The sequence below is a fragment of the Molossus molossus genome, unplaced genomic scaffold (genome assembly GCF_014108415.1).
Source record: "Molossus molossus isolate mMolMol1 unplaced genomic scaffold, mMolMol1.p scaffold_m16_p_6, whole genome shotgun sequence".
NCBI lineage: Eukaryota > Metazoa > Chordata > Mammalia > Chiroptera > Molossidae > Molossus > Molossus molossus.
The window spans coordinates 81,578,547-81,593,329 of NW_023425399.1; the positions used below are offsets into that span (position 1 = coordinate 81,578,547).

At 39.1% G+C, this 14,783-nt stretch overlaps 1 pseudogene; it reads right to left on the minus strand.

The window, feature by feature from the left end:
* Positions 1-998: 998 nt before the first annotated feature.
* LOC118619070 lies at positions 999-1,375 on the minus strand (annotated as a pseudogene).
* Between the last annotated feature and the right edge of the window lie 13,408 nt (positions 1,376-14,783).

A 14,783-nucleotide genomic window follows, 5' to 3' on the forward strand; every position in this document is an offset into this window, starting at 1 on the left:
CTTTCAAAAACAGTGTAAGCAATAGCAACTAGAAGAGAAAATGAAAAGCAGCAATCTTCAAAGCTGGAGTTATTGGTGACCAATAAAACCTATCATCCATGTCTGCTTTCACCCTAGGAGTCAGAAATTCAGCATATATTATTTTCAGGATGGTGGCTACTCAAAACTTCTGAAATATCTTTTCTATTAGATATACTTTTCTGACTTCTGAATGGTCATCAACTCCTCTATCATATAGTGATATTTAAACTTCTGGGTTTTGGCTTTCTTTCCTAGATTATTATGTGCCCAGAAAACTATAGAATGTCTCTTATAAACTCAAAGAAAATAGGTTGTTTACCATGGGTTTAAGAAATATATACCAATAATTTGGGTGGTAATCTTACCCTTTTCTTCCCCATGTCCAGAAGTAATTGAGAAATAAGCCAAGGGAGACAGATGCGGGATAAAAAAAAATCCATTTTTTAAAAACTGATAATAACTGGTTTGGAAAAATGTAGCTGATATCTAAACTGGAACCATACGTCTATCTGTCCCCATCTTCCCAGTTCACCTCCACACCCAGAACTTCGAGCTGACTCCTGCAGTACACAGAGTGCCTGTTGGGCGACCGTAGGATGGAGTGGTAAAGTGTGATTAAGGAGCCCAGAAGAAGAGGCATCAAAGGTCCACAATGTCAGCCATCAGATGAGTTTTTCTTTGGGAAAGAGTGAATAGGAGAAGCCAGGGTACAGGTGGAGGATCCTGGATCCCTCCCTGTCTCTTTGGGCGCCTCAAGCCAACAACAGACACACTATCCAAATGCAAATACACTCTTTTTCTTTTTACTTTTTTTTTTTTTTTTGGTACGTGCCCCTAGTGGGACCGAACCCGGGACTCTCTGGTCCGCAGGCCGACGCTCCAACCGCTGAGCCACACCGGCCAGGGCAATACACTCTTTCTTAAAAGACAGTGATTACTTTTTTTGCAATTTTACAACTTTATTCAACAATCAACAGTCAGTTCTCATCCACGTTAACTGTTTGCAGATTTTTGAAAGTGGTAACAGTTACATAGGTGACCAATGTATAGAGCTTGTTTGGTGATCCTTCATCCTCATTACGTTTTCTGGACAACCTCACCTGGATACGGTATGGCACATTCCTTATTCCTTTGGCCCAGACAGCTTTGTTCCGCCTGGTGTCAATGCGTATATCTGGAGTTCCATCTCCTTCCTGGCAAATTTCCGGATCTCCTTGAGTGCTCAACGGGCACGCTTCTTGAAAACCACCCCATGGGTGTGCTTGTGAATGCTGATGGTCTACTCTCTGGCCACTACCTCGCTGGTGGCAGAACGGTCCTTCTTCTTGTCCCCACCCTTCTTCGCGGGAGCCATTATGCCGGCCCGAGTTGGGAAGAAGGATGACAGTGATCACTTTTTACTCATCAGCACTTTCTCTTAGGTAGCAACATCTGATAATCTAGAACTCCTGTCAACACTATAATACACAAAACAGAAACCTTCAGATGGAAAAATTGAAATACACAGAGTGTAAAAAAGAATACAGGCAGAGCTGCTTCAACAGGGAGACAGCTGTAGCTGTCATCCAAGAGGAGCCGCCTGGCAGGTCTCACTTTTCAAGCCTTTACAATGTTAAAACTGGGCAAAGTAACCTCTGACTGCGCCTGGAGCAGCACTGTGTCCTAAACTGCAAGCTAACAGGAAAGCAGACGTACTGACTACAGGACTGACAATTAAAGGCATCCTTTAGAATTAGTATCCCTTTGTTAGCTTATCTGTACCTCTAGAAATTTCTTCATTATCTTAACAGCCATAGAAATTCCTTTCCTTTATTCATATCATTGTTCCCCTCCCTTTCTCATAAACACCCCTTTCCATCAACTCCTAATCAGAGCATTATTTGGGTTTTTATCTGTATTGGTGCTCACAAAAGAGCTATGCTTTGGATTTCAAATAAATGTTTCTTGCCTCTCACTTGGCCTTTGGTTGTTAGGTCAACCAGAGAATAGTGAGCTATAGGAGAAGCAGATTCAGGTGAGGGTCATGGTTTAGGATTTTGGGTGCCTGGGCTATCGCATAATGACTTTGGATTTGCGCAGAAATTCCATTTACCATTTTGCTTTAAAGATAAAGGTAGCAACATTTAACATCTACATTATGCTATCATCTAAAATTAGCAAGGACATATGACTTGCCTTCCATTTTTCCTTCTTTTGGACTTCCTTTAATGACCGAGCTACTGTTACAAACTAACAGTGGCATCATGAGCAGTCTCACCTACACTGAGTATTAATAATAATGAAAATTAACAGTTACCAAACATTTGTAATTAAACTAGACATGATGCCTTAGCCACTTGGACGCACTATTTTATTTAATATTCGTAAATTTAATAGGTATGATTAAACCATTTTACAAGTAGAGTTGTGGTAGGCAGTAGCCAGACGTGAGCAGAGCTAGGACGATGAGCCAAGTACGGAAGGTCACCAGGGTAGAAAGCCGTGGATGCCTAGCAAAGGACCTCTTCCCCAGGGTGACCTTTCCTCCCCTAGCATTATCACTGGTCATGCAGTTTGGACCCCTGACCTTTTCTCCCTAGAGAAAATATTTAGGCCTCAGTTATATTTCATCTCCAAGCCCAGAAAAGCAACAAAACCACAAAAGCTACACCAGGGCCGACCTCAGGACCAGCTGCATTGAATAATGACCTCCTGCCCTGGGGTCGGTGGAGAGCCAGACCCTGAAAGGACACACTGGAAAAGCTGCTAAATATTCTATTGAGATCTTCCCCTGGGACCTCCCCTAAAATCTCTACCTTTAAAACCCTTAGACAAGGGTCCAGTGCCCTCTCCCTCTGGGGGGCTCCTTTCCCCTTCTCCCCCTCCCCCCTCCGCATGTTACCATTACCTTCCTCACTCCCAAGCTCCAAGTGCCCTTCCTTTACCTCTATAACTTGTTTCTTAAGCCCATGTCTTCTACCAATTACTTTTTCTACCTCTGCGATTTTCAAAATAAAAGTTCTGTTATAGTTTGAGTCTTGGCTCTGGATTCTTTTCTAGCCAAAACTCAAGTATTGAGGTTGTGAACCCAGGATTTGTCTGACCCCAGCTCCCATCTGACCCCACAGGTCTAACACCTGGTACCATTCCCGATGCCCCCCAACAGAGTCAATTTCTATCTGAAAACAAAGTTCTTTAAACAGCTACATACTCATCCAGGAAACCAGATAAACAAACTTATTCAAAGCTTCTTACTTCTTACTATTAAATATTGTATTTATCAAAGATGTACACCGCTTGTGGTATCAAGTGGTATCTTTCTATGAATTCAGCTACCACTCAGATACCCAGCACATGGTACTTGTTTCAGAAGAAGAGCAAGAGCAAGGCAGGCTTTGCACTGCCCAGTGAGCCATCTTCTAGGTGGCAGTGGGCTGGTTTGAAACAGTAGATACTTTCCTATGTTTTCCTGAAGGCTAATAGGCCTAGCAAGACACCATAGAGCATTAGGAATTAAGAAGCTGTAGTTTCACAGAGCAAATGATCTCATGTAGGAAAGTATTATTTACTCACATTGATATTACCCTGAAGTGACAGATAAGAACCCTAGGGAGGATTGTTATGGATTACTCTATAATCTGCGAAACATTGTCTGCAAGTGAACTTCATTCTTAGGTGAGTCACCGTTGGCCTTATTGAATAGTCTGAATCTAAGGCTGTGAGCTAAAATTTGGATTTCCCAAAAACAGTGGAATACTGATAGACTAATACGATATCATTAGCTAGAATATGAGAAAGTAAAATAAACAAAATGAGAGGTCTGTACATTTTGTGTTAAGGCCCTAACATTGCTGTGGTCCTTTCAAGTTACTTTCTTTTTTTTTTTTTTTTATCATCCTCACCCGAGGACATTTTTCCATTTTTTTTTTAGGTAGAGTGGGAGGGAGAGAGAGGAAGAGAGAGAGAGAAACATCGATGTGAAGGGGACACATCGAGTGGTCGCCACCCGCACAACCAACCAGGGCCGGGGACAAACTGCAACCGAGGTACGTGCCCTTAGCGGGAACTGAACCCGGGTCTCTCTGGACCACAGGCTGATGCTCTAACTGCTGAGCCAAACCGGCCAGGGCTCAAGTTACTTTCTACCATGACTTCATTCAGTGAATTGAGTGCACAGGTGTATAATTTGGTCAAAATTGGACAAAGAAACAATTCAAAACTAAAATAATAAAAGTGCCAGGCAAATATTATAGAAACAAATATAAAATTCATATTCAATACAATAATATAAGATATTATCAGTGGTGTCCTCCATGTCCTGCACCCCACTGCCCCTCTCCTCCCCACAAGTTGCTGGTGGAAGTAGACTTCTTACGATGTCATGAAAAAATAAATTTTCTGAGACTCACATGGGAGAATGAGTGAAATTTATTTGCATGGAATTAAACTCCTGAGTTTCCAAGGTCCCATCTCCCTTCATCCCACCAAGGAAAAATCCCATTTTGTCTTCAGGAGAGCGAGGATTAACGCTAGTGTCCTGAGCTGCTCGGTATTTGCACAGTTTAGTCCAGCATCAGGTTAGCTTAGTGCGTGTTCCCAGCTGCTGTCCATTGCATGTGGAGCCACATGGCTATGGAGGGACCATGGGCAGGTTCAAGGAATCAGGAGCAAAGCCAGAGGAACAAGAAAGTGAGAGTTCCTTTGGGGATAATGTATTCCCACATTTTTGTGGGCTTGCAGTGACTCCACCCCTCTGGCCGACTATCTTTGTTCTTAGGTTAGACTGATGGGCAAGCACCTTCCCTACATCGCCCCAACTCATTGTACATCTGCCCATCTTCCCCTTTGTTCAGTCCTTTCCCCAAACGATCTGTGGGGAAGAGACAGGTGGTTCCCTGGGGAGTGTGAAAGTTCATTTCCTGAAGGTGCCCAGATGGCCATGCTTAAAATGTCTGGCCTTCCCTTTGCTACTTTCTTATTACCAATATTAATAACCAGTTAATTACAATGGCAACACCTAGATTGCCATATATCTCAATGAATATTTTAATTTGTTACAGTGTATTTAGAAAGATACCAGGTCATACTTTTAAGGACTGGGCCTTTTACAATGTGGACAGTGTGATGGTGAATGGATATTACAGTAGGCAGAGTTCTTTACTGGGTACCACAGGTTGGGAGAAGAAGTTAATGAAAGCAAGTCATTGACACAAGATGCTGTGATGTCAAAAATTTAACATATATTTAAAAACATTTTTTATTTATTAATTTGTTTTTGTTACAGATGTTTCTAATTTTTCTCCCATTGACACCTTCCCCCTGCCCCATGCCCAGGTTTGTTGTCTATGTTCATGGGTCATGCATACATGCATGTAAGTTCTGTGGTTTATCTCTTCCCCCACAAACCCCCCGCCCATCTGAGGCTTGTCAGTCTGTACCCTACCTCTATGTCTCTGGGCTAATTTTGTTCAGCAGTTTGTTTAGTTTATTATATTCCACACATAAGTGAGATCATGTGATACTCATCTCTCTCTGCTTGTCTTGTTTTGTTTAGCATAATACTCTCCAGGTCCTTCCATGTCATGTTAAAAGATAAGGGATGGTTCTTTCTTAGAGTTGCATAGTAGTCCATTGTGGACATATACCACAGCTTTTTAATCCACTCATCTACTGATGGACACTTGGGTTGTTTCCAGATCTTAAGCTATTGTAGATAGTGCTGCTATGAACATAGGGGTACATATATCCTTTCTGATTGGTGTTTCAGACTTCTTAGGGTATATTCCTAAAAGTGGGACCACTGGGTCAAATGACAGTTCAATTTTTAACTTTTTGAGGTAACACCATAGTGTTTTCCACAGTGGCTGCACCAATCTGCATTCCCACCAGCAATGTACTAGAGTCTATTTTTCTCCACACCCTCGCCAACACTTGTTGTTTGATGATTTGTTGATGGTGGCCATTCTGACAGGTGTGAGGTAATATCTCATAGTTGTTTTAATTTTCATCTCTCTGATGATTAGTGATGTTGAGCATTTCTTTATATGTCTCTTGGCCATTTGTGTGTCCTTTTTAGAGAGGTGTCTATTTAGGTCCTCTGCCCATTTTATAATTGGGTTCGTCGTCTTCCTTTTGTTGAGTTGTATGAGCACTCTATGTATTTTGGAAATTAACCCCTTATCTGATGCATCATTGGTGATTATGGTCTTCCATATAGTGGGATCCCTTTTTGATGGTTGTTTCTTTTGCTGCGCAGAAGTTTTTTAGTTTGATGTAGTCCCATGTGTCCATTTTTATCTTTGTTTCTCTTGCCTAGGGGTTGTTTAACATACATTTTAATGCTGTACTAAGTGATAGAAAACTTATGTAACTTGTCTCTCATAACTTAGTGAGTTTTGTTTTTTGTTATAATTTACATGGTGACAGAAATTCATATACTTACTCACTTATCATTGTGTAATAAATTTAAATATTAGTGTCATTATTAAACTAAATACAAATGACAGGTTAGGTCATTAATTTCTGATAAAATAATTTAAGTTATGGTCTAACATGTTTATGTGTGATCTTTGAATACTTCCGTTGCATAAGCAAACAATGAAATACCATCTGCTAAATATTTGAAAATAAATTGCCATTTCATCAACATTCTGGAGAACACCAGTACTAAAGTAAAACTTCTCTACGTCATAGAGAGTATTGTACACATCCTCTACTATTATGGATCCAAATCTTTTGTTTGGAACCTTTTAATATATTTTGAGATACTGTCATCTTTTCTTTAAGTTATAGAAGAAAATAATTTTTTTTTCTTGGTGAGAGAAGTCATGTCTCTTGACTGATGTGATGTAAAAGTTCTAATATATCAGATTTTTCTAAATTAGAATAGGTAAAAAAATGCTTTTGGTCATAAGTGAGAGTAAGACAGGCAGGAATTTTTTATTTATAATGCAGCTGAATTTATGATTCTATGTAAGACACAATAAGTGACTCATTCTCACACGAAAGGTTATTATCTGCAAGTAGAATATAGTCATCTTCAGATTTTTATTGTTTTTCCATTTATGATTAAATATTTGTATTCTATCTTTATCTCCCAGTTTTCATTTTTACTGCTCCATCTGGTGATCAATCATGTCTTATGTTTTTAAATAGTAGTTTGTAGAGGGTTTAAAACACATCCATATTTTACATTGTCAGTAATAAAAAAAAAAGTATTTCTCATGGTGTCTCCTGGGGTACATATTCATGTCATGCTCATCGGAGTCACTGAAAGATTTCTGAGAGGGAAAGGTTAAAGGGCAGACATTTTAATGCCAAAGGTCTGATCAATGTAATGAGCAATTTCATTGCTAGGCCTATTTATTTTTTCTTGCTTCACAGAGAGAGAGAGAAAAAAAGAGAGGAATGCCATCTCATAGAAGAAAATAACTTGTGGTGAATTGCTGCCATCCAGATCAACTTTAAGTCCAAATGGTTCATTCATCTTAGACTAGTTCCTGGTGCAGTCCAGTGAACCAGTGTTCTTGAAATCAGGCACAGAGATTCTGAAGCAATGCATCACATTTGCATTTATGATTTGCTTAAAATATCCTATTTAGCCTTTTCTCCCAGGAAACAAAGCCAGCAGTACTTGTTTATTGAATAGCCCTTTTTGGATCTTAGTTTGAGGAGCTTTTATTAAAATTATGGGAAACTTGAATTTTAAAGAATGAATCATGGGTTATATTTCAGTCTTGATTTGTCTCCAAGGGTTGAAATAGATAGGAGACTAGGATATATTATATATTAGCTCTATTTCAGCATGTTCTTATTGCAATTTCAGGCGGAGTCAAATGCTTTGGAGAAAAAGATTAAATTGTTAGAATAAGAGTTACAGAAAAGGACAATGCCGCATATATAAGTGCACTTAGAGTAATAATATGCAATTTTCCTAGTAGGTATGCATATTTTACTTGTATTTTCCCATGGTCATACTCACTTTAATCAGTTTAGATAGTGGTTTGAAGGAAATCATTACTTTAAGAAGGCAAATTCAGATAACTCCTCTATATGTAAAAAGTGTTTAGGGCATGCGCACAAACACACACACACACACACACACATCTCTGAATAAGTGGCATTCAAGGAACCCCCATTGTGTATAGAAAAGCTTTTACTTCACTATAGAGCATACAAAGTTACAAGAATACTTTGTTTTTTTCCCTAAAAGGAAAGCAACTAAACAGTGGCCTAAACCCTCTCCTTGGATTCTAACAAGTCAGAACTTCCTCAGTGAAACCAACACATCCCAGCATCACAGCCCCACATACCCTTTGCTTGGTGAGGAAGTGTCTTCCTAGTGCCTATCAGAGCGCCAGTGTGTGTGTTGTTTTTGCAAAGGCTTAAACTGATGTAATTCTCGATATTGAAATGTAAGAACAAATAACACTTTGGGGCAGGATGGCTTTTGTTCATATTCAGTGGTCAATCCTCAGAGAGGCTTTATCTAACCTTTTAACGAAGATAGTATTTTCTGCCCTTCTCAATTTCTTTCCCAAATTATTTGTTTTTTTGTCACAGCATTTTTATCTCAATGTTAACGCAAATCATAATATAGACCTATTCATTTATTTTCTCTCTCTTTCCCCCCAAAATCTAAGGTGCACAGAGAGAAAGTTTGTTTTGTTCACTTCTGCGTCCTGGAAGAGAACAGCCCTGGCAGTTAGGAGATATTCAATAATCATTTGTTGAATTAATGAAAAACTAATTTCTTGGGTTTCTTAGGTTGGTGTCTCCCAGAAACAGAACCTAAGGCAAAGGCTGAATTGCAGAGATTTATTAAGGTAGTGCTTCCAGGAGAAAGGAGCGAGGGGTAGGGTGGGAATACAGCAAGACAGAAAGGGGAGGAGGCAAGCAAAGGTGTGATTCCAGGTAAAGTCCAGACACAGGTAGTTCCCATGCGGAGCTCTTGAATGTATATTTCCATTCCAGGCTTCTCTGGAGTCAGTCGATTGGATACTAGTAGCCTCTGGGGGTAGGGTAGGAGAGTTCCTCTCCTAGCTTATTGTCACAGATTCTGTTTACCTGTCTTGAATCACCTCCCTCTTTTATTTATTTATTTTTCATTTTCATTTTCATTTTTATTTTTTTTTATCGTCACCCGAGCACATTTTTCCATTTTTTATTCAGATAGAGCGGCAGGGAGAGAGAGAGGAAGAGAGAGAAAGAAGCTTCGATGTGAAAGGGACACAATGAGTGGCTGCCACCTGCACGACCCAACCAGGGCCGGGGACAAACTGCAGCTGAGGTACATGCCCTTAGCGGGAACCGAACCCGGGTCTCTGTGACCACAGGTCGACGCTCTAACCACTGAGCCAAACCGGCCAGGGCTATTTATTTATTTTTCATATTTTTTTCTTTATTGAGAGAGAGGAAGGGAGAGGTAGACAGAAATAGAAACATTGATGAGAGAGAACACTGACTGGCCGCCTCCTGCACGCCCCTCACTGGGGATCAGGCCCACAACCTAGGCATGTGCCCTGACCAGGAATCAAACTGGCGACCTCTTGGTGCATGGCTTGATGCTCAACCACTGAGACACACCGGCCAGGCTCACCTTCCTCTTTTAGATAGTGACAATTAACTAAATTGAAAAACTACTTGTATAGCAAATGAAGGTAGAGGGACCAACACTGTTTACTTTGCTACTAGATAAAGTATATATTTTAAAGTGACCTCATTTCTATGCAAAGTTATTGTTAAAAATGGTTTGTGAAGCATTGTCATATGTAGTATTGATATCATTTGATCCTCAAAGCGACCCTAAACTAGAAGTAAAGATATTCTCCCCCCACCCACTTCACAGTTGGGGAAAATAAAGTTGAGAGAGGCTAGGTTTTAAAAGTTGAGCCAAGACTCAAGAAAGGGTTTGACTGCAGAAATTACTGATGTTCCACTGCTGTCACATAAAAAGGTTATTTGGCCTTTATATTCTTAGTCACTAAGAATCTAAAAATAAAAATTCTGAGCCCAGTAGAGTGGGAAAGAAAGAATTAAAACAGATTAAGGAGGGAAATGTTAATGACAGCAAGGCTCAGAGGCTGTTGAATCACGTTAAGTAGCGCTGCCTAGTCCATCTGTGCCAGAGGACAGTGGGACACCTCGTCAACCGCACCGCCCTCCCTTCTGCTGAGCCCCTCGCGCTTCCATTAAAGTGAAGCCTTCATTCAAGTGAAGCCTCCTCTGAACTCTGCTTCGTCAGATTTTCAAGATTTCACTGATGGAAAACAATTTAGGAAATAGCATTTGAAGAATGGTAGTAGGGCTTTAATGGTCAATGATGAGTGAAAAGAAGTATTTGTTCGGAAAAAACAGAACCAGAAAACAACGGATGGCCTATATACCCGCTGGAATGATTTTGCCTTCAGGTTATAAAAGCACTTTGTGTCTATTTATTTGTTTGGCTACCATGGAAATAAAACACTTCCATGCAATCAAAATCTGAACTTCTGAAAAAGAAGTTTTTAGACATCTAATTTGGTTGGTACTTCACAATTATAAATATCGGTGTCTTTTCAAACTCCTCCTCTAACATTTAAATATTAAATATTAAATATCAGTGTAAAATGTTAACCTCTTCCTTACAAATAAACCAAACATAAAGATTTTGATATTTAACTTAGTTGTACATTTAAATTTTCTTTTTTTTTTTTACTAATAGGAAAGTTATTTAGATAGTCAGAAAAGGATATGGTGTTAGATTACTCATTCAACAAAAATATTATAAATCTTATAGATTATTTATAAAGTAATTTATAGTTTATTAAGCCGTTTTGTATACCTTATCCAATTTTATCTAAACAAACTTTTTATTTTCAATTTGTGTCGAAAAGTTTGCAATATTGGGCTTGTAGAATCACAGGAATTTAGGGCTTGCAGAGAAAGAACATATTTTAGATAGAGAATGATGGATCAAGGACATTTTCTAATGTTACAGGACAATCAGCTAAGCAAATAGATGCAAAACCACATCACAGTGATCGATGATATAAGCTGAGTCCCTTAAGGCCTTTTCCACATTTCTGTTATAACATTTGAGGCAACTTTTAATCCTTGATTTAAAATGTGCTTGATTATTACTCCTGACCCACTATAGGGATCTTCAGGGACACTGGTACAGCTTTCCTGACTCCACATTGGGCTGTCTCATCTCCTCCTTGTTCTCTACGTATTTACTTATTGATTGCTTTTGAGTCTAGCTGGACCCTGTTTCTGTCAAATTCCATTTATTGAGACTTTACCAACAGACCCACAGGGGCCTCGGGTTTGAGAGTAGGGACTGGATATGAAGTAGGATGAGATGTGCCTGTTGTACCCATCACAAAGAAAGTTAAAAGAGGGCAGGCTCAGTGCAGACGGTGTGGCTCAGTGGTTGAGCATCAACCCATGCACCAAGAGGTCGCCGGTTTGATTTCTGGTCAGGGCACATGCCCAGGTTGTGGGCTTGATCCCCAGTAGGGGGCATGCAGGAGGCGGCCAGTCGATGTTCTCTCTCAATGATGTTTTCATCTCTCTCTCCCTCTCCCTCTGAAAAAAGTCAATAAAGGAAAAAAATAAAAAGACGGCAGGCTCCTGGAGCAAATTTGAATTTGAGCATTTGTTGCTGGTATCAAACATTCCAGGAAAAGCTCTTTTGTAATGGCTATAATCTCCCATCATTTGCTTATGCTCTTAGTAAACCACTTTTCTATTTATGATCATGTCATTTAAAAAATAATTTTAGATTTTTTTCCTAATGAATAAAGATCAAGTGAAAATTTGTATACATACATCTTTGTACAATCATGAGACTGTTTCATCAGGCTAACTTCCAAGATGTTTAATTACTGGGTCAAAAGGCAGGAACATGCTTAGGGATATTGAGACATCATGTCCTCTGTTTTCCAGAAAGTCGTCATAATTTTACACTCCCACCAATAAAATGCGAAGCTAAGTCATAATGTCCTTGGTGAATTTGAACATCTTGAAAAATTTTTGACTAATTCATTGGTGGAAAATTACATCTTTTTGTTTTCATTCGCATTACTGTGTTTACTGTTTATTAACCATCTGTATTTTTACAATGAGTGGGTTTTACTTTTATTACCAAAAATATAATTTCCCGTTTTTTTGTATTACATAATCAATTTACCTGGGTGGAAATGCTATTTCTTGGAGTTTTGTTAGGCAGGTAATCATACATTGAAATGATATCCAAAGTAATTGAGTCAGATAAAAACTGCTAATATAAAAATAATACAAGTCATATAATGATATTATACATCATTTACACATTATTGTACATTTTACACTCTAGTTCATAGCCTCTTTGGAAATGAGTTAAAATATAACTATGAATTTGCACATTAGAACTCGAAGTATTATCACTATGCTCTGATTCCACAGGCATTAATTATGTCCTCCTTTGTAATAATTAAAATAAAGTATTTTTGCATTTTCTTTTTCCCTTTTGCTCTTTAGCCTGTTTCTATTTCTCTTCTGCACTGGATTCTAAGCTACTTAGGCTAAGGGTGTTGATATAAGCCTCTCTTCACTCCTTTAGCTTCTGTTATATCAGGTAGTGTGTGTTGCAGAATCCTCAACCGCATTTGCTGACTGATTTGATGAAGGGACAGATATAATCTCTGTATGTTGGAAAACACCATCCCCCTTTATCATCTGAGAGTCATGAGAACAAGAGTAGTTGCACAGAGTTCACCACAATGTAAATATTATATGTTATCAGAGGTCACAAGGTTTTTCCCCAGAAACAAGGCAGAACGTACAGCATGGGGAGCAGATGTGCTTACAGGGACAAGAGACCATCCTGACTGACGCTGTCCCATTTCCTTTCAGGAAGACTTTGCCTCCACCTCTAATCCTGATTTTCTCTGACCCAGACCCATCAAGACTACCCAATTTCAGTTTTTATAACCCTCTTCTTCTTTTCTTCATCTGGATTCCTTTAGCTTTTAAATCCTGTTAGTGCTCTACACTCTTTTTTTTTTTGGAGTTAAAATGTATGTCTTCTATATTCATGCTGTCTAGCACTGACCCTTTCCAGCCACATATTCTATTATGAGACTTTATTCTTGTAAGCATTCTCTTCCTACTACTGAAATGACCTATGAGTGGAATGTTCCACTTTCTTTTAGCTTTTTCAGCATGATTCAGCTCTTGGTAACAATGTTCCTAAAATACTCTGGTAGCTACAGCTTAGCATATAGTTCTTCAGCTGGTACTAGCCATGATCCTGCTCTGCCTGTAGCTGGCACTTAAAATGCTTTATGTGATATTGTGATAACAGAAATGACATGGCACCACTTCATAGGATAAAAAAGAATCATGCAGGTCAGCTGCAGCTTTGTTTGCATTTGTTAGAGTGCGTGGAATTGTGAATACTCTACCTTGTGCAGCCTTTCTAGTGCTCCCTGCATATTACTTAGGGTCCAGCACAGGTCAGTAGTTGGCCACCAGAAGAGTGACTCCATGAGGAGAACCAGATTGGGACTGGCTTGATGAATGAAATAATAATTCCGTTCTCTTAGGTCAACTCAGCCATGAAGATCATTGCTTCCAAATCAGAGTGCTTACATTTTCGTCTACCCAAAAAGCTTTCTGGGATAGGCAAGCATTGAAATGATAAAGCATTTTCAGGCTTTTAATGTTTTTTTTTTTTTTTTTTTTGTATTTGTATTTGTTTGGATTTGGGGTGTGTGTGTGTGTTTTGAAAAGTACCACTCTCTATAAGTGTCTTAAGCCAACACAATGGTCTTTTATGATTGGACTCTTTCTTACTTCCTAAGTTCTATCTTTAATCTTTGCCTGTTGTATTTTGTTCTAGTAAATATAAAATTCCTCATTGTTCTCTGAATAGATTGTTCTCTTCCTGCTTAATACCCTAAATATATATTTCACTTTTTTCCTCCTGGGTAGATATTACAAATCATTCAAAGCTCAGGATAACCATCCTCTTCTTTTTTAAAAACAATTTTTTCCCTTCATTGATTTTAGAGGAGAGGAAGTGAGAGGGAGAAAGAAATAGAAACATTGATGAGAGAGAACATCGATTGGCCACTTCCTGCATGCTCCCCAGTGGGGATCTGGCTCACAACCTGGGCATGTGTCCTGACCCGGAATCGAATCCATGACCTCTTGGTGCATGGGCTGATGCTCAACCATGGAGCCACACCGGCCAGAACCATCCTCTTCCTTAATCAGTGTTTGCTGAGCCTCTAACCTGAGTTAAATGCTGCTCTTCTGTGCACCCATTCCTTCATGAATACCAACATAATGGTGCTTATCATACTACATATAAATTACCTCTATTTCCCATGAATGTTTACCTCTCAACCAAAGTCTCAGTGTGTTTATCTAACTTATATGTGAATCGGCAGTATTCTGAATAGTGCATGTCATGCAATACTTATTGGCTACATGGAATTTGAGCCGCATACTAACCCTTTGAAATAGAAATTATTATTCACGTTTTTAGTCATGGAGATTAGGTTTAGAACAATTGCTGAGATTTACAGAGGCAGTAAACAATGGAGCCAGAATTTGAATCTAGAACTCTTCCCACGGCTATTAGAATTTCAATAAATCACAATGCCTCTGGAACACAAGTCTGTATCCACCTGAAGTTTCCTGTGTCTCTAAATTCATGCATAGACACAAATAAATATTTTCATATACCACCTGCTTAGTTTGTTACCATAAGAAGGAAGTTGTCCTAATCACCTTTTATTCCATGCCCAAGACAA